Source organism: Macaca fascicularis, chromosome 8 (assembly GCF_037993035.2).
Source record: "Macaca fascicularis isolate 582-1 chromosome 8, T2T-MFA8v1.1".
In the NCBI taxonomy this organism is placed as follows: Eukaryota; Metazoa; Chordata; class Mammalia; order Primates; family Cercopithecidae; genus Macaca; species Macaca fascicularis.
The window spans coordinates 31,450,448-31,467,318 of record NC_088382.1 but is presented as its reverse complement, the minus strand read 5'-3'; the positions used below and the strand labels follow the sequence as shown (position 1 = coordinate 31,467,318).

Genomic DNA, 16,871 nt, shown 5'->3' with positions numbered 1-16,871 from the left:
GCAGAGATCCCCGCCCTCGCCCCTCCTGGCCCGCCAGTTTTCTCTCCTTTCTATTAAACTTAGGAGATGGGTACTCTCAAAGATTTTTTTCCCCAAGCTGTTGTTACCTGAGCTTTGGGGAAAAATAAGAACTGATGCCAAATCTAGTCCCCCACAGGAAGTGGGCTGTGGGAATAATGTGGTGATGTGGCAGAATCAGGCCAGATAAAAAGGAGCTGGGAAAGGAATGCATCATAACAGACTGGAAAATGTGGATTATTCAGGGAGAAACGGACACTGTGGTCTGGTTGAAGGAAACTTTCTGGCAAAGCAGCCAAGTCCTCAGCCGGCATAAGAATCTGTCACTGCTGATAGCAACACCTTGGCCTATTTCACATGGTGCATTATAGAATTTTGCAGCCTTGACAATAGGAATGAGTTCTCCTGCTCTAGATGAATAAGAGTTTCAGATATCAAATAAGCAGTGTGGTATTATTTGGGTAAAAATATCCATCTATAGAAATCTGAGGCCAGGTGATATTGTAATCTCAGATGGCTTCTGAAATGCAATATTTCCTTTCAAGGATGCAACATTCTTTGTTATGGGAGTTGTACATTAAATGCTCAAATTTAACTCATTAAGTACTCCTGGGGCATTGGTGGGGGGACTGTAAAAAGAGTAGAAATTTCAGTCTGGTTGGAAACTGTGACATATGTTCAATTTAACTCAACAAATAATATTTTGTGGACATGCCACGTGGCTGGTACTGTGCTAGGCTCCGGGGATACAGAAATGAGTAAGACAAAGTTGTCAACTTTGAGGGTTTAATGGCTTCGAAGGAGACAGCATAACAGAAGTTCAACATAATGTGTTGATTCAGTTCTTCTAGGTCGATGTGTTTACAGGTCATTTATGTGTTCTTTACATTACTTGAATTTTGCATCTATTATGGTGACTTTTGTATTATAATATCTAGAAAACCAGTGAAATGAAGAACAGGGGAACTTTGCATCAAAACCCACTGGAAACAGTGACAGCATTAGGTAAACATTAGAAGAGAGGCATTCGCAAAGTGCTATGGCAGCACAGAGTAGAGGTATTTCACCGAACCTGGGGGTTAAGGGACAACTTCCTGGAGGAGGTGACACCTGGGCTAAATCTCGAGATAAAAGAAACACTGGAAGTGAGATGTAGCCGCATTGATAGGAACACACAGGAACGCAGCAACGATGTTAGAACCACAAGCAGTTCTGTCCTATTCAGAGGTAAAAAGTGGTGGAATAAAACTAGTAAACCGTGCTCCAGAGCTTGCACTTCGACTTCGGGTGATGGAGAATCACAAACGGTTCTCATCAGAGCCTGACATTTTCGTGTTTTAGATAAATCTCACTGGTGACCACCTGAAGGAGGAGTTCAATGGGAGACAGATTGGATACTGGGGATTCTGGAACGATGTTGGTTGGCGAGCACTGTCATGACCCCCTGTCCTTTTCTCTCTGCTGGGTTCCTTGACCAGTAAGACAAGTGTGGCTCCCTGTTGGAGGCTAGAGAGGGATCCCAAACACATCTGGAGCTTTGAGCATGAGAAGAAGTGCAGGCAAAGGCCAGTAGAGGGTTGCATTGGTGCACCATTATTTGCAATACCGAGAGAACACCCGAGGACCTGGGAGGAAGCCAAACTTTCTGGCAAAGCCTAGGCCAGAGCCCACTGATCCAGAGGGCACGGGCTGCTGATTCCACAGGTCTTGGTCTCCCTCAAGAGGAACTGCCCTGCTGGGTTGAGCTGCTCTCTTTCCATGTGGTTGGGAGAGGACTGGTCTTCCCAAAGTCCCTGAGATCCTGAGTGTCTCCTCAGGGGTTTCAGTCAAGAGGCCCCCATTTGCCAGGCCACTGGGCCCTGACTCATAGGAGAAACAGTTCCTTCCCAAGTGGCCAGCTCCATGGGGCTTGCAAGAACTCAACATCCTGACCTGCATTAAGTCTTTGCCTACTTTCTTTGCAAGTAGGCAAAGAAAGGCCCTGAACCATTTAGCAGGCTCAGTGGCTTGAAGCGAAACCTAGCCAAAGCCAGGCTAGGGAGTGCTGATTGAGACTTGAGAAGAAACAAGAGATTCAAAGACATTGTGTAAACCTTACTGAAATATTAGACTATATTGCAAAGGAATTGTCAAAGAGCAAAAAACCAAAAAGTTTCTGGAAATAAAAAAATTATTTCTAAATTCAAAAAATGAAATAGGTTAACAACAACAGCAAAAAATGAAACAAACATTGATTTAGTAATTTGGACAATCAAAAGGGTGACCAGATCACTGATTACTTGTGGTCCCAGCTCAGCAATTAAATGATTCACAGATATTAAAAAAAAAAAAAAAAAAGACAACCAATGAAGTCATGGTGTTCATCTTCTCAAAGGTTGTGTATGTTTTGCATTTTCACAGTATCATCTTCTGCAACATTTCACTGAACAGACTCAGTTCTTCTAGGTCAATGTCATTTACATGGATTGAATTTGGCATCTATTATCACTTTTGTACTGTAATATCTAGAAAAGCATTGACATGAAGAACAGGAGAACTCTTTATATCGAAACCCATTGCAAACACTGAAAGCAGCAGTTAAGGGAACATTTATAGGTTGAAATGTGTTGCAGCATTTCTCTTGCTTAAAAAGGATAGATGGCTCATAAGTGGTTCATAGAAGCATCAAAATGGAGATGAAAACAATAATGTAAACACCACAGAATGTGACTTTGTGTGCTGGAACAAGTAAAACCGCACAATTTGTCAAAAGAGGAGTGCAAATAAGAAGTATGAGAGTAAATAAATGAGAAATTGGATTTTAATGGAAGCAATCTATTTTCCACCTGGTCCCTAATAAGTTGTTTGCTATGAAACTTTGTCAAGTATAATAGGGAGCCTTCAAAGTTCTTGTGTTGTTCCCAAAGCACACAGACCTCTTTAGTAAATGTCCAACTGATTAATCTTGTTGCTAATGGCAGAGCCAAGACTGAAACTACAGTGATATCATTTAGAATTCCAGAGTCCTCAAAACAGAAAAAGGTATTAGTAACACTGTTGATAGGAAGCTTGTAAAACCAACCAAAAACTGATGATAAATATACATGGGGCTAAGCAAAATGAGTTATTGAGAAATTCATTTAAAAAATGGTGCTCTTGGATATCACAGGCAATATGAAAGAGCAATTGCAATCATGCGTGGTTGGAGGAAAACCCCTGATGTGTAGGTAGAGTGTGAATTGGCTTGTGGCACAGGTGTGATGCATGGGAAACATACATGAGGGAAAAGAGCTTAGAAAACTTTTTGTCTTTGTCACTAAAAAGTTTGCGCTATCGAAAAGGTTATTCATTTAGTTGCTGATTAGGTCATGAGCTGTGCTATAGATTAATAAATATGTGTTGGTATCTTCTCTGAGTATACTTACCTATGTGTATAGCAAGGCAGTGCACTGATTGATAAAGGTTTGCTCTGCAAGGTTTTTTGTTTTGTTTTGTTTTTTTGAGACAGCATCTTACTCTGTTGCCCAGGCTAGAGGCAGTGGTGAGATCATGGCTCACTCAACTTTCTGGGCTCAAGGGATCCTCCCACTTCAGTCTCCTGGGTAGCTGGGACTACAGGCGCAAGCCACCACGCATGGCTAATTTTTGTGTTTTTTTGTAGGGATGGGATTTCACCATGTTGCCCAGGCTGATTTCAAACTCCTGGGCTCAAGATTACAGGTGTGAGCCACTGTGCCCAGCCTCCTCTGCAATGTTGATTCACACATGACTCTATTCCCTGAGAACAATTGGTAGCCAATGGTATTTATGCTGATCTTGATCTTGATTTATCTTGATCTTGATTCAAGGTTGACAAAAATAATGAAAATTGTGAGTCTATCCAAGTTATACCCACTGGGCACCTAGTACAATACATTTTCAACACTGAAGTACCCTGTCAAAGAGAAAGCAGTGCTCAAGAATTTTTGAAATCAGGAATGAAATGGAAACATTTCTTCATGGCACTGATAATGTCATAAATTACTTCTGAGACTTCAAGTGCTTTGCTCAACTAGTGTTATCTCAGCCATGTGTTTATAGTCTTTAGAGCCCGAACCTATTGCCTCAGGGCTTAGTGACCATGAATTTTAATACTGAGGATAAGATACCAGACTGCCCATGGTACAAATAGGACAGTTGCAGAAAGTTTGTCTTTTCTTTAACATTTGATGATTTTCTTCTCAGGGAGAAATAAATCAATGATGTATTATGGGCATATTTTAAAATTACCTCCAGGGGCTGCAATGGAGCGTGAAAAGCTACTTTCCAAAGAGTAGATTAGGAATCCATTCAGCACTGATGCCAAGCCCAGAGTCATCCCTCCAGCTTTTCAGTGTGATGTGCTTATTGACTTAGCATCTGACAGAGAGTTGAAAGGAGTCTTCAGTGAGTCATTCTCCAGGGTTTTCGTGTCCCTGTTCAACCCAAATATCTAGCACTCTCCCACAGAGCCAAACTCTTGCTGCCCTGCTCAATAACTTGCAACTGGTAAGTTTAGGTAAATATAGAAGAAACCAGTCAGATGTGGAATCCTGTGATGCAAACTATGTCATCTGTCCAAAGAGTGAAAGAGTTCAAACTGTCATTTTTTCCATTGATCTGAAATGAGTTGTATTGATTTTATGTATTTTTATTTTTATCATAAATTTGACAATGAATCTCTTTAGAAATGACCTAAAATTTGTGCTCCAAATGTCCATTAAGTGGCCTGTGAATGGATAGCCAAAGTTAGAGAAATCTTGGTTTAACCTAACAGACCTTGTTAAATAAATGCCTTCCCTTCCTTACTGGGCGAAGTACATTTCCTTATTCCTCTAGGAACATTTCTTTCCTGAGAGGGTCTCTATTAGCGTTTTTCCAGAGAAAATATATCTCTGGAAAATATCTCCAGATAGGAGATATATATGTATGTATGTATACACACAGACATACCTTGGAGACATTGCTGGTTCAGTGAATATTGCTATAAAGTGAGTCACATGAATTTTTTGTTTTCTCAGTGCATATAAAAGTTATGTCTGCACTATATTGTAGTCTATTAAGTATGCAATAGCAGTAGGTCCAAAAACAATGTACATACCTTAATTAAAAATATTTTACTGCCAAAAAATGCTAATGATCATCTGAGCCTTCAGCATATCATAATGTTTTTGCTGGTGGAAAGTCTTGCCTTGATGTTGATGGCTGCTGACTCATCAGGTTGGTGATTGCTGAGGGTTGGAGTGGCTGTGTTAATTTCTTAAAATAAGACAACAATGAAGTTTCTCACATTGATTGACTCTTCCTTTCAGGAAAGATTTTGCTGTAGCATGGGATGATGTTTGATAGCATTTTACTCACAGTAGCATTTCTTTCAAAATTGGAGTCAATCCTCTCAAACCCTACTTCTGCTTTATCAATTAAGTTTATGGAATGTTCTAAACCTTTGCTGTCATTTCAAAAATGTTCACGGCATTTTCACCAGGAATAGATTCTATCTTAAGAAATGACTTTCTTTGCTCATCCATAGGAAGCAACTCCTCATCTGTTCAAGTTTTATCATGAGGTTGCAGCAATTCAGTCACATCCTCAGGCTCCACTTCCAATTCTAGTTCTCTTGCTGTTTCCACCACACCTGCAGTTCCTTCCTCCACTGAAAACTTAAACTCCTTAAAGTCATTCATGAAAGTTGGAATAAATTTCTTCCAAACTCCTACTAATGTGGATATTTTGACCTTCTCCTATGAATCACAAATGTTCTTAATGGCATCTAGAGTGGTAAATCCTTTCCAGAAAGTTTTTAACTTACTTTTCCCAGATCCTTCAGGGGAATCATTATCTATGGTAGCTATAGCCTTATGAAATGTATTGCTTAAATAATAAGACTTGAAAATCAGAATGACTTCTTGATCCATGGACTACAGAGTGGATGTTGTATTAGCAGGCATGAAAACCTTAATCTCCTTATACATCTCCATCAGAGTTCTTGGGTGACTTGGTATATTATCAATGAATGGTAATATTTTGAAAGGAATTTTTCTTTTCTGAGAAGTAGGTCTCAACAGTGGGCTTAAAATATTCAGTAAACCACGTTGTAAACCGATGCACTGTCATCCTGGCTTTGTTATTTCATTTATAGAGTACAGGAAGAGTAGATTTAGCATAATTCTCAAGAGCCCTAGGATTTTCAGAATGGATAGTACATTGGCTTCAATTTAAAATCACCAGCTTTATTAGCCCCTAACGAGAGAGTCAACCTGTCTTTTGAGGCTTTGAAACCAGGCATTTATTTCTCTCTAGCTATGAAAATCCTAGATGGCATCTTCTTTCAATACAAGACTATTTTGCCTACACTGAAAATCTGTTGTTTAGTGAAGCCATCTTCATCAATGATCTTAGCTAGATCTTCTGGATAACTTGCTGCAGCTTCTACATCAGCACTTGCTGCTTCACCTTGCACTTTTATGTAATGAAAATCCCTTTTTCCCTTAAACCTCATGAGCCAACCTCTGCTAGCTTCCAACTGTTCTTCTGTTGTTTCCTTACCTCTCTTAGACTTCATAGAATTGAATAGAGTTAGTGTCTTGCTCTGGATTAGGCTTTGGCTTAAGGGAATGTTGTGGCTGGTTTGATCTTCTATCCAGACTACTCAAACTTTCACCGTATCAGCAATAAGACTGTTTCCCTTCCTTATCATCAGTGTGTTCACTGGAGTAGCTCTTAATTTCCTTCAAAAACTTTTTCTTTGCATTCATAGCTTGGCTAATTGTTTGGCACAAGAGGCCTAGCTTTTCACCTATCTTGGCTTTAGACATGCCTTCCTCACTAAGTTTAATCATTTCTAACTTTTTTTTTTGAGATAGAGTCTTGCTTTGTCACCCAGGCTGGAGTGCAGTGGCATGATGTCGGCTCACTGCAACCTCTGCCTCCCTGGTTCAAATGATTCTCCTGCCTCAGCCTCCGGAGTAGCTGGGATTACAGGTATACACCACCATGCCTGGCTAATTTTTGTATTTTTAGCAGAGATGGGGTTTCGCCATGTTGGCCAGGCTGGTTTTGAACTCCTGACCTCAAGTGATTTGCCCACCTTGACCTCACAGAGTGCGGGGATAATAGGCATGAGCCACTGTGTCTGGCCTGTAGCTTTTAAGTGAGAGACATGCAATTCTTCCTTCTACTTGAATACTTACAGACCATTGTAGGGTTCTTCAATGGCTTAATTTCAATAATATTGTATCTCAGGGAATCTGAAAACCCAGGGAAATAAAGAGAGATGAGGAAACAGCCAGTTGGTGGAGTAATCAGAACACCCACATTTATTGATAAAGTTCACCATCTTCCATGGGCACAGTTTGTGGCCCACCAAAACAAGTACAATAGTAACATCAAAGATCACTGATCGCAGATCACCATAACAAATATAATCATAAGAATAATGTTTAAAACATTGTGAGAATTACCAAAATGTGACACAGAGACACAATGTGAGTACCCGCTGTTGGAAAAATCTTAATGATAGAATTGCTCAACATGGGGTTAACACAAACCTTCAATTTGTAAAAAACACAATGTCTGCCAAGTGCAATAAAGCAAAGCTCAATGAAATGAGATATACCTCTATGTATGTGTATATATGTGTGTGTGTGTATGTGTGTGTATGTCTTATATATCTTATGTATGGATGGATATGGATGAAGAGATATAAGGAATTATCTCATGTAATTACAGAGGTTGAAAAGTACCAAGATCTGGAATTCAAAGACTGAGAACCAGGAGAGCCAATGGTACAAGCTCCAGTCCAAGTTCCAAGGCAGGAGATGATCAATACTCCAGCTCCAAGGCCATCAGGTAGACAGAGAGAGTAAATTCCCTCTTACTCAGCCTTTTTAAAATTCAGGCCTTCAATTGATAGGATGAGGTCTGCCCACACTGGGGAGGGCAATCTGCTTGACTCAGTCTACTGATTCAAATGTTAATCTCATCCAGAAACACCCTTATAGACATACCCAGAATAATATTTAACCAAACATTTGGGCACCCCATGGAGTAGTGAGGTTGACATGTAAAATTAATCATTGTAGGGTCCTCAGCCCTCCTGAACGAAGGACTATATATGCCATTCCAACAGTATCTATGCAAGATGTGGATGAACTCCAGAAAAGAATAGAGCTTAAGTTGTTTTTCTAAGAAGCACCATAGCCCACACAATCATGTTGATATGCTTCTAGTGTGACTGTACCATCAATTTTCTGGGTGTGCCTGGAACCTCGATGTTTCTGAATCACTTATCCTCAGAAAACGACTCATATATCAGGGTCCTTAATTGCAAGTAACAAACACTGATTCTGATGGACATTAGTAGCAAAGCGATTTATTAAAAGGATGTTGGGTAGTTCACACCCACTCAGTGAAAGGCCTTGGAAAACTAGACTTGAAGGCTACATAACCAGGAGCCATGATCAAAATTACTTTTATAGGATTGGTTCTATTTCTATGTGACTATCACTACTGCCTCTGCCACTGTATATACAGAAGTGTATAGTACCGCAGACACTTCTGGCTCTGGACGAGCAATAGCCATTGTGGTCCTGGAGCTCATTCTTGGTACAATGCTGCCAGATAGAATTATCTGCGGCTTTCACTTCTTTGCATAAGTGCCTCCTGGCTCAAAATTTGCAGCAGGTGTTTTGTTGTTGTTGTTGAGATGGAGCCTGCCTCTGTCGCCCAGGCTAGAGTGCAGTGGCGTGATCTTGGCTCACTGCAACCTCCATCTCCCTGGTTCAAGGGATTCTCCTGCCTCAGCCTCCTGAGTAACTGGGACTACAGGCATGTGCCACCATACTCGACTAATTTTTTCTAATTTTTAGTAGAGACAGGGTTTTGCCATGTTAGCCAGGTTAGTCTTGAACTCCTGACCTCAAGTGATCCTCCTGCCTTGACCTCCCAGAGTGCTGGGATTACAGGTATGAGCCACCGTACCCAGCGCAGGTGTTTCTTTTTCTTTCTTTCTTTCTTTCTTTTTTTTTTTTTTTTTTTTTTGAGGGGGAGTCTTGCTCTGTCTCCCAGGCTGGAGTGCAGTGGCGCAATCTCGGCTCATTGCAAGCTCTGCCTCCCGGGTTCACGCCCTTCTCCTGCCTCAGCCTCCAAGTAGCTGGGACTACAGGCACCCGCCACCACGCCCGGCTAATTTTTTTTTTTTTTTGTATTTTTTAGTAGAGACGGGGTTTCACCATGTTAGCCAGGATGGTCTTCATCTCCTGACCTCGTAATCCGCCCGTCTCGGCCTCCCAAAGTGCTGGGATTACAGGCGTGAGCCACCGTGCCTGGCCCAGCCCAGGTGTTTCTTATTGGTGGAGTCTAGATCATGTGCCCATGACTGACGTGCTGGAGAACCCGGGAAGTGAATTTCTGGAATTTGTTTTTAACAACGTTTCTTGGAGATCTAAGTTAAGAGCATTCTCGGTATACAATATACAATGAGTTCTGCATAGAATATCATTGTATGGATGTACCATATTTTATTCAGCCATCCCTGGTTGATTGGCATTTAGGTTCTTTCCAAGCTTGTGCTTTAGAAACACAGCTGCAATGAATAATCCTGTAGAACTGTCGTTTTTATGCGTAAATACATTTGTTTGATACATTCCTGGAAATGGAATTAGTCAAAAGACATTGCATGAGTAATGTATATGTATAGAGTCAAATGTATATAGATAGATATCTATATTTATCTCAGAATTACTCATATATATGTGAGTAATATATTTAGCCAAATTGCCCTCCATGGAAGTAGTTCCAGTTTATGCTCCCATCAGCAGTATGAGAGTGGCTGCCTACATGACCTTGCCAACACAATGTGTTATCCAAGATTTTGACCTTTTCTAATTGGATAGGTGAAAAATTGGTTCCTGGTATCCAAAGAAAGACTTGTCTAAGAATGTACATAATAGCCTTATAAAAGTGTATAAGAAACAATGTACCAGGGGAAAAAAAAAAGGCTGTGCCAAGAATAGTGGTGTGTGCCTGTAACCCCAGTTACTCGGGAGGCTGAGGTGGAAGAATGGCTTAAGCCCAGGAGTTTGAGACTAGACTGGGCAACACAGTGAGATCCCACCTCTAAAAAATAAAAAAGACTGTGAAAATCATGTAACTCCAGGGCATCCTCCTCAGTTCCTATCTCAGAGGGGCTGTGGAGGGCAGTGGGCAAGGCAGCGCCTCCAGGGTCCAGGACAAGGGGGCAAAGAGGCCAATGGACAGAGAGGGTCATTTCAAAGGCAGAACCAGGTGTTGCTGGCCTGGCACAGTGAAGAGCTCAAGACTGCCAACCAGTGTGTCTGCTCTGTTCACTTTTAGTGGGATATGGCATGCGAGTTGTGGATGGGTGACTGCCTTGTATTTTTCTCTTTTCTGAAAAATGTTGCTTCCCTTATTCTATTACTTCCTTAATACTGTTGAGCAGGTGAATTAAATAATTTTTTTTTGTTTTGTTTTGTTTTTGTTTTTGTTTTTTGTTTTTTCTTTTAGCTTACAGGTAATTAGACCTTGAGAAGACACATTTGGACCTAAGATCCTGGACTTTGAGCTGGATATGGCACCTGGGTCAGATATTGGGATGTTGGGGGATCTCTGGGTAGACTGTGGCAGACACTGTTGGATCCTTGTCGAACATTCATCCCGCTTTCCTTTGGCCTCTTCTTCCTTGTTTACTGGTTGTGTTGGGTGCAGGTAGCATTTGCCCAGCTGAAAGTCATGAGTAGTGATGGATTTATCCCAGTCCAGAAACCTTCAGGGCAATGGTTTGTTTTTCTGGTTAAAAGAATAGATACAACTGGTGCCAGATTTTCTCTCATCTTCCTACCTTGATGCAGGCAAGCTGCCTGAAGCTGTAACAATGAGGCGACAACTAAGGATGATAGGGCAGAACAGGAAAAAGGAGCCTGGGCCTTTAGCCTCACTGGGCTTCTGTACCAGCTCTGCAATTCTTATTTCCAGAGTTCTTGTTACATGATATAATTAAGTCTTTGTTGCTTAAGCCACTATTAACATCAATATTCCATTGCTTAGAGCTGGGAGCATTCCTAATGTGTACACATGAATGGCGAAAGTCTCATTTTTTAATATTAATTTTTTTAAGTGTCATAAGCTGTGATCAGTTCAGACAACCAATCTCAGGTCCCCCTCCTAGTTTCCCTGAGGGTTGATTGCACAAACTACCCTACTTTCTGTGTCATTTTTCAAGGACTGTGAAGGGTCTGAGATTTTATCCTGCTCGAAAGCTAGTAAGTCAGCTTGCCAGAGTTTCATGGATGCTGGCAGAAGGCATGAGGCTCCTGAGTCAGAGACAAAGGACTCAGTTACTTATTGCAATGACTATAGCCAGAATACCATCATTTATACTGCTTCCTTGAGCCCCAGGGATGTGAAGATATTTAGATGATACCTGCATACACAGTGGGGTTCATTTCAAGAAAGGAATCCCAAGCCTAAGTAACCTGAATCTTTTATGATGACTTTAAGCCTACTTGACTTTTGCCCTGGAAGGAGACATTATCTTTGTTATTCTGCACAGAGAATATATATGCCCTGCCTTCTGCTTCTGAGACCCTACCTCTGTTTTCCAAAGCTTTTCATTCTCCAAAATCCTTGGAAAGATGCCCTGGAACAAAGACAGTAATAACCTCAGCTCTAAGACATGTAGAAAGGTGAGAAACCCATGGAAATTGTCTCCCAACATCAGACTGTATTCTTAGTTAAAAGTAACAGAAATGGGCCGGGCGCATTGGCTCACGCCTGTAATCCTAGCACTTTGGGAGGCCGAGGCGGGCGGATCATGAGGTCAGGAGATGGAGACCATTCTGGCTAACACAGTGAAACCCCGTCTCTACTAAAAATACACCAAACTAGCCGGGTGTGGTGGCGGGTGCTTGTAGTCCCAGCTACTCGGGAGGCTGAGGCAGGAGAATGGCGTGAACCCGGGAGGCAGAGCTTACAGTGAGCGGAGATCACGCCACTGCACTCCAGACTGGGCGACAGTGCGAGACTGTCTCAAACAAACAAACAAACAAACAAAAAGTAATAGAAATGAACTCTGGCTCATTTAAGCAGAAGGAACTTGTTAAGCCAATATAAGATACAACCACTTTAGAGAACTAGATATATGGCAGTATCTAGTAAGCCTGGGGAGGCTCATGTGGTAGGACCTATCAATTCTACTCCTAGGAATATACCTTCTAAGAACCCTGGCACACAAAGACCAGGAGCTATGTACCAGAGGGTCTACAGCAGTATTATTTATATTAACATAACATTGGAAATAACTCATATGTCTGCCCATAAGGGAATGTACAAATTGTGATACCTTCTTTCAGCGGAATTCTATTAGAGCCACAGCAGTAAAAATGAGTGAACTAATAGCCACATGTATCATCCTGGGATAATCCATAATCATAGTGTTGAGTGAGATAAAGCCAATTTCAGAAGGATACATAGAGTATGACACCATTTGTATGAAGTTTAAGAATATACAGGATGATTGCCGTGTAGTGCTCAGGGTTCCCTAATATAAAGTATTAAAGATGCATGCAAATGGTGACACCAATTCCAAGCAGTGTGTTGTCTCTCTGTGGGGAGGCAAGCAGGATTTAACTGATTTGTCCAAGTTTTATAGTTAAGCTTCATTATCGATTAAAATAGTCTAAGAAATAATGTTGGTTAGCTCAGTAGAAGAGTAGAGATGTGCAGACCTGGGCTCAGAGGCCACTAAGCCAGGACCAAGGGATATAATCCCAGCACATTCCAGTACAGAACTGGTCTGGGGAGGACACAACTGTTGTCCTGCTGAAGACTACACCCTCAGTACCAGCACCAGGAGCCCTGGCTCTGGACACAGGTTGCCGCCGCAGCACTATACCACTCTTCCTCCAGGGGCTCAATCTCGTTAAACTTCAGAATCATCTGTGGTCTTTGCTTCCTTGCCTCACTCACTCCTGTTTCAAAGCCTCGGCCATGTGATCATGTTCTAGCAGCAAGGGGACTGAGAAGGTAATCAGTTGGCATTTTTGGCCCCTGTAGTGGGAGGTAGCCTCTGCCTCTCACTAAAATTCGTAAGATTATGAACACCCCAAACGTTGGAAGGAGGTTCAGACCCTGGGTGATCCAAAAAGTGACAATGTTCATGACAAACTTCAATCCATGTGGTCAGGTGGATTGTAAAGAAATCAACCTAGGAAACAGAAATAGAAGAAATGACAACATTCAGGTGGTGTTTTTCTAGAATGTAGGAAGAAAACAGATAAAATTTCATAGGCTGAACTTTACCTGGTTATGAGGAGTACTGAAGTCTCAATCTCTCTGTCCATGGTTGTTTTCTAATGAGTTATTTTTTAAATTAAACTGAAGTGATCTCCTTTGTTAGGCTGTAAGCTCTTCAAATCTAGGACCATTCCTTTGGAGAGATGCCGTGTTTGCTTCGGGAAGCCGGTGGCATTCAGGTCAGAGAGAACTGGGCATGAATCCTGGGTCTGCTGCTGCTTAGCTGAATCGCAGTGGCTCCATTAGACAGCCTTTCTCAGTATTGGCATCTTTGAAGCCATCCCTGTACACTTTATAAAATTAGTCATGGAAGAAGGAAGGGGAAGAAAGGAAGATAAACCAAGCTTGCAGCACACTCAGTATTAATCATGAGGACAGCCTGCTCTCTGACCTGCTTCCTTATAGCTGTTTGGTGCCTGTTGCCTCAGAATCACGTAGACCCTGCAAGATTATAGTTCCCCTTAACTGCTCTATAGATAACAGCTTGAATGTTATAAAGTGTTACATTTTCCATTTGAGATATTCTTTCAGGTTCTGCATACCAATGAAGCTATTGACGTCAGCTGGTCTGAAGGACCTCACAGGAACTGACTCACCAAAGAATGTAGTTTCCATATTCTGATGATTTCATCCCCTTTCCTCTAACCAATGAAGGACCTCAATTTTCCAACCCCTTTGCCCTCCATGATCCCCTTAAAAACTCCAGCCTAGAGCTCCTCAGGGTGATGGATTTGAGGGTCTCCTTCCATCTCCTTTCTTGGAGCCTTGTGATCATTAAACTCTTTCTCTGCTGCAAACTCTGCTGTCTCAGTGTAGTTGGTCTGTTACTGTGCAATGGGTATACCAACCTGTTGGTCCTGTAACATCTTCATGAGCAAAATGGAGCTTGCATCCACTTCTCTGTGTGGTAAAAATGAAATTCAACATGAATAAGATTAGAGAGTAGATGTTCAGTAAATATTTCCTCCTTTCCCTTATCTTTAGGCCCTTTCTGTTTCTCTTCAGGCTGTAGCATTGGGCTTAGAAAGCCCTTGGCTGGTGTTTGCTGAATGAACTTGGCTTTGTTATAACATTTGTAGACATGCTTCCTCCCTTCCTGTTTGTAGCTGCCATGTGTGAGCTTCTCTATAGCCCTTCTGGCAGCTTGGTATATTCTTTTTTTCATGGGCAGCCTTTAGGAAATTCTTATGTGCCAATACAACTTCACTGTTGCTACTTTTCTTCCTTCGCTAAACAATTCATTTTACAAATGGAAAAACTAGATATGTGCTCGGCTCCAGGGGTAAATGACATGGATCTCACTGCTACGAAACTGGCAGCTGCAATCAGAGGGACGGGCTTGACAATCTGTCTCCCCTAGAATGGTGAGCTCAGACAATGCGCAGCTCTCATGGCCACCTAACCCAGCAGTTCAACATATGCAGCTTTATTCTGCTTTTATGCCATATAATTCTCCATATTAAAGAAAGAGTTTTCAGTTGATTATGGTTTAGTTTAATTATCTTATCAGAATATTTTGAGAAAATGACATTCCTACATATGTCTCCCAACATGCCCAAAGCACAACTTTTACTTTAGTTTTATTTATCAAGTCTTAGTGGTCTTTTGGGTAGGAATTACCCAGGTCCCATTTTAAATTTCCTGCTTCACGTAGTTTCAAAAAGCTCTATTTCCAGTTTTATCTCTACCTCTTCCTACTGAGAAGGATCATGACTACAACAACTGCCACTGAGAACTAATTATGAAGCGGCAGTGAAATTACTGTATCAACATTCTCATTAATCCAATCACTTGGGATAAACCCTGGTGGAAATTAATAGTGGCTGTAACGTAGCAGGGGATTGGCTCACCGGAAGCACAGGACGGACTGCTGAGCCCATCTGGCTCCAAATTCTGACACTCAATCCTGTGGAGGAAGGGAGGAAAGACAGGAAGGCGCAGACTTCCAGCAAGGCTGTTGAGAAGAGGTGACAGTGTAGAGTACAGTAACAGTTGAAATGAATGAATCAGGGCTAATGTATGGACAAAGTTCTAAACCATCGTGGAAAGAAAAAAAAAAGTTGCAGAATGATATAAAAGGTTTTGAAATCTACAAAACAGCTCTTTATGGTATTTATATGTGCATACTTAAATAAAAAACTATTAAATAGGCCAGACTCAGTGGCTCACGCCAGTCATGCCAGCACTTTGGGAGGCCAAGGCAGGTGGATCACCTGAGGTCAGGAGTTCGACACCAGCCTGGCCAACATGGGGAAACCCCGCCTCTACTAAAAATACAAAAATTAGCCAGGTGTGGTGGCGCACCCCTGTAGTCCCAGCTACTTGGGAGGCTGAGGCAGGAGAATTGCTTGAACCCGGAGGTAGAGGCTGCAGAGAGCTGAGACTGTGCCATTGCACTCTAGCCTGGGTGACAAGAGCAAAAACTCGGTCTCAAAAAAAAAAAAAAAAAGAAAAGAAAAAGCTATTAAATATACATGGGCACGACAGGTTCTGAACTCAGTATAGTGGTTATCTCTAGGGAGGAAGGAAGGATGTGGAAGCTACCTGGGGACTCGAATGTTGCAATGCTTCAATTAAAGACAAGAAAGAGCTGAAACAAAAGGAGGGAACGTGTGTGAGGACAGGAGCTTTGCCACCCCAGGGATACAGCCAAGGTGATATAGCCAGGAGTAGATGGAACTGGATGGGAGACCTCAGTCCACGTATTGTTTGTGCTGTGGCTGGGTTGTGAGGACCTTGAGTGAGTTTTTGGCAATCATTTCTGCACTTCCTTTTGTAGAATGGAGAAACTCATATTGGCCCTGCTTCCTCAGAGTGTTTCTGTGAAAACCCTTCCTCGATGTACATAAATATATGTACATAAATATATGAAGACCCTTGAGGGAGAGGATTTTTAGCAACCCATGAGAGCTTTTCAGCAGGTATGGTCAAGCTGGGAAAAGCGTGAGATGCTTCCAGCAACGGACCTCTGTATCCAACAGCACTACAGAGCTTAGATGTGGAAAACAAAATCATTCCAAAAAATATGAGGAAATACCTGGCAATTGTAGAGAAAAATGTTCCTAAGGCTATTCCACATTCCTCACCTTTAGGGATGGCTCCATGTCTGACAGTACCTGTTGAGAGCTTCCAGACTGTTCTGTGTACAGGCTCACCGGGTAGGAGGAAAAGAAGGTGAATGGGAAAAAACATCTGACATTACCTACCTGTAGCAAATAAGTCTGCTCTTCCTCAAGGGCACAAATTGTACAAGATTCATTTGCATGCATGAGCCTGGGGGCTCTATATTCAGGCTTTTACACAGGGGATTTTTATCTTACTGGGGACATAGAGTGGATGCAGTTATATCCTGGAGATCCTCGCCTGCAGTCTCCCCTCAAAAGACGATCCCTTCAATGAACCCCATACTTACCGCCCCAAATTTTGACTAATTGTTTGGGTGATTTTATTTTATTTAACTTTTATTTTAAGTTCAGGCGTACATTTGCAGGTTTGTTATACAGGTAAGCTTGTGTCATGGGGGTTTGTTGTACAGATTATTTTGT

At 41.8% G+C, this 16,871-nt stretch overlaps 1 long non-coding RNA gene across 1 annotated transcript in view; it reads left to right on the top strand.

Annotated features, from left to right (window-relative positions):
* Positions 1 to 14,123, top strand: part of LOC135964703 (uncharacterized) — a 49,583-nt gene extending 35,460 nt beyond the window's left edge. The window contains exons 2-3 of the long non-coding RNA XR_012417170.1: positions 7,744 to 7,863; positions 10,540 to 14,123. This is a non-coding gene — a long non-coding RNA (uncharacterized lncRNA). The remainder of the gene's footprint in view (positions 1 to 7,743; positions 7,864 to 10,539) is intronic.
* Positions 14,124 to 16,871: the final 2,748 nt, after the last annotated feature.